The sequence below is a fragment of the Balaenoptera acutorostrata genome, chromosome 8 (genome assembly GCF_949987535.1).
Source record: "Balaenoptera acutorostrata chromosome 8, mBalAcu1.1, whole genome shotgun sequence".
In the NCBI taxonomy this organism is placed as follows: domain Eukaryota; kingdom Metazoa; phylum Chordata; class Mammalia; order Artiodactyla; family Balaenopteridae; genus Balaenoptera; species Balaenoptera acutorostrata.
In genome coordinates, this window is record NC_080071.1 from 59595709 (window position 1) to 59604022 (window position 8314).

The 8314-nt window shown below is 48.3% G+C and overlaps 1 long non-coding RNA gene across 1 annotated transcript in view; it reads right to left on the reverse strand.

Moving 5' to 3' along the window:
* The window catches only part of LOC102998749 (uncharacterized), a 33097-nt gene extending 25260 nt beyond the window's left edge, over positions 1-7837 (reverse strand). The window contains exons 1-3 of the long non-coding RNA XR_451777.2: positions 7731-7837; positions 1507-1641; positions 144-239 (exon numbers count right to left, since the gene is read on the reverse strand). This is a non-coding gene — a long non-coding RNA (uncharacterized LOC102998749). The remainder of the gene's footprint in view (positions 1-143; positions 240-1506; positions 1642-7730) is intronic.
* Positions 7838-8314: the final 477 nt, after the last annotated feature.

Sequence of the window (8314 nt, forward strand, 5' to 3'; positions counted from 1 at the left end):
GCAGGGACCTCATTCCCCAGGGTGGTGGACAGGATTCAAGAGTGGAATATACGTGGAAAGGCACTGGTGGCATCACAGAGGAGGCAGGCGTAAGAATCACAACCATAGGATCCCTCCTGCCTCCCTGGAGCGCTCTGGCTTACCCAGAGGGAGGTAGGGGAGACCTGTGTACCTCCAGCTGCAGGGAAGACCAGACTGCTGGCAAGGACAGAGCTGCTCCACGGTCATTGCTGCAGGACCTGAATGAACCAGTATAGGTGGAGTAGTGAGCCACATGTTGATGTCATATGAAGGCCCTTGAAGTTTTCTTGGGCCAAAATAACTCCCCCACCTGCCTGTTAATTCCCAGCGTTAGTCACTCACTGCTTGAGGGATATCTTAGGTGTATTAATATGAGTTAAGGTATAATTGATCTGTTAGGCAACAGATTAGCTAAAGAATACATGAGTAGAGAAAAAGTTATGTAATTCACAGTAAAAACCCTTCGATGGCTTCCCTTGTTCTGATAATAAACTACGCAATTCTTAATGTGATTGCCAAAGCCTTGCATGGTCTGCCCTACCAACCCTTCCCAAGGATCCTTGTGCCACAATGACTGCACTAGGACCACGTGGCCTTCTTCAGCTCCTTGAACAGACCCAGCTTTTCCCTTCCTCAAAGCCTTCGCACATGCCGCCGGCATCAATCAGGGTGATGATGGTGCATATATATATTCTTACATGCATGCATCCACAGACATATATACATAAACATGCATACACACGTCCATACATAGATACACATATATACATACAAAAGTATACATATACATATATACATACATACATATTTACACATATATATGCACAAAAAGATTTATTTTAAGGGATTGGCTCATGCAATTGTGAGGGCTGTGAAAATTCCAAAATCTGTAGAGCAGGCCAGCAGGCTAGAAAAACTTAGGCAGGATTTCTATGTTACAGTTTTGAGACAGAATAATTCCTTCTTCAGGAAACCTCAGTTTTTTGCTCTTAAGGCCTTCAGCTGATTTTGAGGCTCACCCAGTGTCAAAGCAATCTCCTTTACTTTACAAGTCAACTGACTGTAGATGTTAATCGTATCTACAAATACCTTCACAGCAACATCTAGTGTTTGACCAAACAATTGGGCACCATAGCCTAGCCAAGCTGACACATAAATTTAACCATCACACTGCCCCTCCGCCGGCGATTTCCCCTCCCTCCCTCACCCGACTGGCACCTTCTTGCCTCCTAGATGTCACTGTAAGCATCACTTCTTCAGGAAGCCAGCTCTGCCTGTCACCTGATCTAGGTGCCCACAGTGGTTCTGTCTCTAAGCACCTTTTATTTTTCATCTGTTGCCCTGCCCCAGTTCTAAGCATACCTCTGAGTCTACTTATTTCCTCACTGTATCTCCCCACCTGGATCTAAGCTCTATCCCAGCAGGGTCACATAGGTTCTGGTCACCATTGCAGGTTGCTCTAGCCCATAGAGCATCTTCAGGTACCTTAGAAAAGGCTCCCTTCCTCCAGGTGGATGTGCCCCTCACAGGTCAGGGCCTGGGGAGCAAACTGGGCTTCCACTGCCTGAAAGCGCCTGTGCAGGAGTCAACCTGTGCAGCCAGCAGAATGAGAGACAGGGCCTGCAAGAGAGGACAGGATGAATGAGTATCCCTGACACATTTGAACAGGGCCCATGTTCTGGGATGCTTAGATTTCAACTTGAGAAAAAGACATGTAAAAACATGAGGAGCAGCAAGCACTTCCCTGGTGGTCCAGTGGCTAAGACTCTGTGCTTCCACTGCAGGGAACGTGGGTTCAATCCCCGGTCAGGGAACTAAGATCCCACATGTCTCGAGGCATGGCCAAAAAATAAAAATTTTTTTAAAAAATAAAAAACACAAGGAGCTTGGTGGTGAGGGAGCAGGGTTCAGGCTTGTGTGGGGGAAGTGGGGTGGGATTCAGGCAGCAGGAGGGCCTTAGTGGGGGTAGACAGAAGACTAAAGGATACGAGAAAGATACCAAAGAGGAACGCCCCCAGCAGGAGGAAGGGAGGACAGAATGGGGTGTCAGTGGCAACTGGAAATTGGAAAGGACCCAGAAACATACCCCATCAGAATTAGTACAGATGCCGGGGGACACCTAACCCAGAGACCCTCAACGGCAGGCACTGCCCCCCAAGAGGACACACTGGACTCTCCAAGAAGGGGCATACTTACTCTGTAAAAGCACTGATTCATTATTATAGTACTCCAAGTTTATACTTTGGAAAAAGCTTTTAAAAACCCATTATTTTCTTAATTCAGAATACATACGGAGAATAAATCTTTGACATGGGCCTGACTAGGAGTGTCATCCAAAAAGCAAGATGCTTCTAAACCCTCCTCAGCCTTTAAGAGTTTGTGCTGTAGGTAATACCTGAAACTTTGGCCAGCTTGGCCACCCCCGTCTACTCAGTCCCCTCGGGCATGTGCACTCCAGCCCTCAGCCAGTCACTCACACTGTGCAAGCTCGGCCAGCTTCTGAATTACTGCCTGGGCCTACTCTCCTCCAGAACAGAGCTCTGTCGGGGCCCAAACAGTTCCCTGCACAAATAAAAACCAAGCTCTGCAACAGAATTCGGGGCTGCCCTGGAACCGGTCACAAGTGACAGTTGAAAATACCCTCATCTTAAAAAGAATAATCCCAGGGAGCAACGATTTAGAAGAGGCCAGAGGCTGCCAGCCAGGACTGACACATGTTTAATCAGCGGTGTATTTATTCCACAGACATTCACTGCGCCCCTGTGTGGGCCAGTCACTGGGCCAGGCTGGAGGACACAGCAGTGAACAAGAGAGATCCCGCTGTGCTTCTCCAGCAGACTGCCAGCTACAGGCTCCAGAGATGGAAGAAAGGGGCACCTTAAGATGCTTATCTAAATCAGCTAGGTCATTGTGCCCACCCTTCACGGGCTGGGTGTTCCAGGGTATGTTATTTATTATCCTCCCTTTTAATTTTTTTCTCCTCCACCCCTAGGGCCTAGACGAGTCAGGAATATTTCTGGGGTTTTCTATGTTCTTCACCATAACAGACGTTGTGCTTGCATCTCACAGGGTGAGGGGCCTGGCCCCAACTTTAACAAGCAACAGTCCAGCCATGCCAGAGCTGATTCGGATGGCCTGTGTGAATTGGTTTGCAGACCTGGTGTGAGGTCCTTCCTTCCTGTCTGTGAATTCTCTGCAGCTCCTTCAGTGATGCCTAATGAGCATGGGGGCTGGTGATATATGTTAATTTAAAAGTAAATTCACACATTCAACAAATAGAATGCTTTCATTTCAAAAATAAAACTTACTCATTTTATATTTTCAAATATGAAGCTTTAAGATTTTTATATTTATCAAAAGGGCATATGCATTTTAAAAGATTGAGAAATGGTGCTTCCTATCTGGGCCCTGAATGGGTTACAGGCCGACTTTGATCCTTTGAGCTGTGCAGCAATCTTCAGCCACAATCAGCCTCCTCTGCTTACCCCAGGTGTGCTGCACATGATCATTTCCTTAGAGCAGCACGACCTGCATTGTCCAATACCATAGACATAAACCACACGTGGCTATTGAGCTTTGAAATAAGGCTAGTCCAGACAGATGTGCTAGGAGTGCAAAATACACACTGGATTTTGAAAACATGTTACCAAAAAAGAAGAATGTAAAATACTTCATTAATAATTTTATATGATTAGATGTTGAAATTATAATATTTTGGCTATATTGGGTTAAGGAAACATATTATTAAAATTAATTTCACCTGTTTTACTTTTCTTAATGTGGTCACTAGAAAATTTTTAAGTATATATGTGGCTTCCATCTGTGGTTCACATTACATTTGTATTGGACAGCACTGCTCTGGACAATCCCTACTGCACCTTAACCTGAGGAAAAAAAGACAAGACTTAGAGGCACTGGTAGTTAGAAGAGATTTAGTGGATGTAGGGGGCTGGGGAAGGAGGATCAATTCTTTGCTTAAGAAATAAACTTTTATAAGATCTAGAATTAAAAGTGCATACCAAGAAAGAAAGAGAGGAGGGGAGAACAAAGGACAGGAAGGGGAACGGGAGGGAAGGAGAGGGAAAGGGAGGGGAGGGGAAGGAAAAACATCAAAGGAAAAGGACCTCTGTTTCAGTCAATTCAGGCTGTGATAACAAATTACCATAGACTTAAACAGCAAATATTTATTCTCACAGTTCTGGAGGCTGGGAAGTCCAAGATCAAGATGCCAGCAGATTTGGTATCTGGTGAGACCCTGCTTCCTAGTTCATAGACGGTTGTCTTTTTGCTGTATCCTCACATGGTAGAAGGGTAAAGAAGCTCTCTGGGGTCTCTCTCTCTTTTTTTTTTAAATTTATTTAATTTACTTATTTACTTTTGGCTGCGTTGGGTCTTCACTGCTGCGCGCGGCTTTCTCTAGTTGCAGCGAGTGGGGGCTACCCTTCGTTGTGGTGCGCAGGCTTCCCATCGCGGTGGCTTCTCTTGTTGCGGAGCACAGGCTCTAGGCGCGCGGGCTTCAGTAGTTGTGGCACGTGGGCTCAGTAGTTGTGGCACACGGGCTTAGTTGCTCCATGGCATGTGTGATCTTCCCAGACCGACCAGGGCTCGAACCCGTGTCCCCTGCATTGGCAGGCAGATTCTTAACCACTGCGCCACCAGGTAAGTCCTGGGGTCTCTTTTATATGAGCACTAATCTCATCCATGTGGACTTCACCCTCATGACCTAATCACCTCCCAAAGGCCCCACCTCCAAATACCATCAGCTTGAGGGTTAGGATCTCAACACATAAACTGGCAGGGGAGGGGGGGGTGGACATAAACATTCAGTCTATAACAACCTCTAACCTTATTCTATCCCTCAAGTCTCCTCTCCTCCGCAAACCCTCCCAATGACCCCAGCCAGACTGACTGGCCCCCAGTTTCCCTGCTATCACATCTGTCATCTGAACACCATTTAGCAGTTTGCGTCAGTTCCACAAGCACATTCTGTGGCCTGCTCTGTGTGAGGCATTGTTTGGGACCAAGGGAGAACCACAGTAACGACATGTCTGCCCCGAGGCAGTCAGTCTAGTGGAGAAGCAGACATGGAAACAGCACTGGCCATACCAACCTCCCAGGGCTGGAGACTGCACACCGAGAGCTGTCTGCTCCTCCAATTCTCTCTTCACCCCCATCTGGACTGCAAGCTTTAGAGTAGGTGGCGTGTCTTATTTCTTCTGCCTCCATTGCTGAGCTTCGATATTCATAAAATGCTAACTTATTGGAAAAGGTTTGCGATATAGTGGCTTTAAAATCAGATGACTGGGATTTCCCTGATGGCGCAGTGGTTAAGAATCCGCCTGCCAATGCAGGGGACACGGGTTCGAGCCCTGGTCCCGGAAGATCCCACATGCCGTGGAGCAACTAAGCCCGTGAGCCACAACTACTGAGCCCACATGCCACAACTACTGAAGCCCACACGCCTAGAGACTGTGCTCCGCAACAAGAAAAGCCACTGCAAGGAGAAGCCTGCACGTAGCAACAAAGACCCAATGCAGCCAAAAAAAAAATCAGATGACTAGGTTCAAATCCCAGCTCTGCCACTTAAACTAGCTGTGGTTTGTTTTTTTTTAACATCTTTATCGGAGTATAATTGCTTTACAATGGTGTGTTAGTTTCTGCTTTATAACAAAGTGAATCAGCTATACATATACATATATCCCCATGTTTCCTCCCTCTTGCGTCTCCCTCCCACCCTCCCTATCCCACCCCTCTAGGTGGTCACAAAGCACTGAGCTGATCTCCCTGTGCTATGCGGCTGCTTCCCACTATCTATTTTACATTTGGTAGTGTGTATGTGTCCATGCCACTCTCTCACTTCATCCCAGCTTCCCCTTCTCCCTCCCCGTGTCCTCAAGTCCATTCTCTACATCTGCATCTTTATTCCTGTCCTGCTCCAAGGTTCTTCAGAACCATTTTTTTTTTTTGGATTCCATATATATGTGTTAGCATACAGTATTTATTTTTCTCTTTCTGACTTACTTCACTCTGTATGACAGTCTCTAAGTCCATCCACCTCACTACAAATAATTCAATTTCATTTCTTTTCATGGCTGAGTAATATTCCATTGTATATATGTGCCACATCTTTATCCATTCATCTGTTATTGGACACTTAGGTTGCTTCCATGTCCTGGCTATTGTAAATAGAGCTGCAATGAACATCGTGGTACATAACTCTTTTTGAATTATGGTTTTCTCAGGGTAGATGGCCAGTAGTGGGATTGCTGGGTCATATGGTAGTTCTATTTTTAGTTTTTTAAGGAACCTCCATACTGTTCTCCATAGTGGCTGTATCAATTTACATTCCCACCAACAGTGCAAGAGGGTTCCCTTTTCTCTACACCCTCTCCAGCATTTATTGTTTGTAGATTTTTTGATGATGGCCATTCTGACTGGTGTGAGGTGATACCTCACTGTAGTTTTGATTTGCATTTCTCTAATGATTAGTGATGTTGAGCGTTCTCTCATGTGTTTGCTGGCAATCTGTATATCTTCTTTGGAGAAATGTCTATTTTGTTTTTTAACCTTAGCCAAGTTTTTGACCTGTCGGTGCCTCAGCTTCCACATCTGTCAACTAGAGAAAAAAATGGTACCTACCTAGTAGAGGCCCTGCATTAAATGAGCTGAGCTGTAAAAGTCTTTAACATAGTCTGACACATATTAACAGCTAAATAAGTACTAGCGATAGATATTATCAGCCTCTGCCACCTGATAGGATGGGGTGATAGGATAGGGTGGGCAGGGGAGAAGGAGTCCAAGATAAGTCCGAGATTATACTCAGGTGAGTGGAGGAAGTGGTGCCTTTAACAGAAGTCGACAACACAGGAGGAGGAGCTGCTTTCAAAAGGAAGGTGGAGAATTTGATTTTAGATTTACAGCCTGGTAGTCAGCCAAGGGATTTATCCAACAGGCAGTTAATTCAGGATTGGCAAGAGGTCTGGGCCGCAGACAGATTTATGAGTCAGTGCAAATTAGTAATTAGAGCCAGGAAGCACTGAACACCTGGAAAGAAGTGGTGAGTGCTGGAGTCTGGGCACACACCCAGAGCAGGAGCGCACCTTCAGGCAGAGCCAATGCCTGCCACGGGGAAGGAGGCAACCACTAGACAGCAAGATCTGAAAGGCCCTGAAAAGTCCCCCATTCCACACCTACTGAAAACAAAACCCCCCTCCTCCACTGGCCTGAAAAGCACAAGATCATACCCCTGACGTGGATGAACCCCAGGAAGCCTCGATTAATGTGCCCCTAACTCCAGGGGGGCTGAGGGTCTCAAAACTCGGGCGAGGAGCCATGGACTCCGGTCTGCGGGCTGATGGGCAAATGTCACTTGGTGGTGGCATGGATGAGGCCACCCAGATGGAACCTCATGCCGAAGTATGACAGGGACCGGAGGCCGAGGCCTCTCCGGAACATGCGGGAGAGGCGGTCACAGGAAATGAGCCGCGGAAAGTTCCGGGAAAACGCGCACAGACTCAAACCGTTTGCGGCCTGGGAAGCATTCGGTGATATGCAGCTCACCCAGACCCGGTCTGAAGCCACTGGCCATTCTGACCAGCCTCTCCCGGCGCCCAAACACCCATCTCGCCATAAATCCGAGACCGCAAAGGCCTGGCGAGGGTCCCGCCGAGATGCGAAGCGCCTAGTGAAGAGCGAGGAATGAATGCTACCTGCTCAACCGACACTTCCCGCTTCCCGCGGGACACGGACGCTTTGCTTTCTCAGATCAGAGTCAACGGAGAGCGTGGTCGTGCGCCCACCAGGCCCGGGGCGCGGCCGAGCTTCTGGGGCGGGGAGACGCCACCGGGGCGGGGGTCACCGGGCCGGGGCGGGGGTCACCGGGCCGGGGCGGGGCGGGGCTGGGCGGAGGTTCGGACGCGCACGCGCAGAGCACCGTCCGCGCCAACGTCCGCCCCGCGAGGACCCCGGGCACCGCGGCCGCTGGGCCGTTGACGCCGCGGCGCGGGGAGGACCAGGACCCAGACAAGCCAGCCAGCCCCGCCAGGACCCGCTCGCGGGGACCAGGGGACAATGACCAGGCCAGCAGCAGCCATCCTCAGTTCTCCCTCCAGGGCATCCTTGTAAAGAGCGCAGCCGGGCGTCTTGAGGACCCATGACCACGAGACGAGAGTGGTGGCGTTTATCCTTGTGCTCTGGAGCAAAGAGAATTTAGGCAAAACATGTTTAAGCCAGCCTGGCTGTTTTCTGCAGTAGATTCAGTGGTTCTTGAAAAGCATCTTGGTAGGAAAAAGAA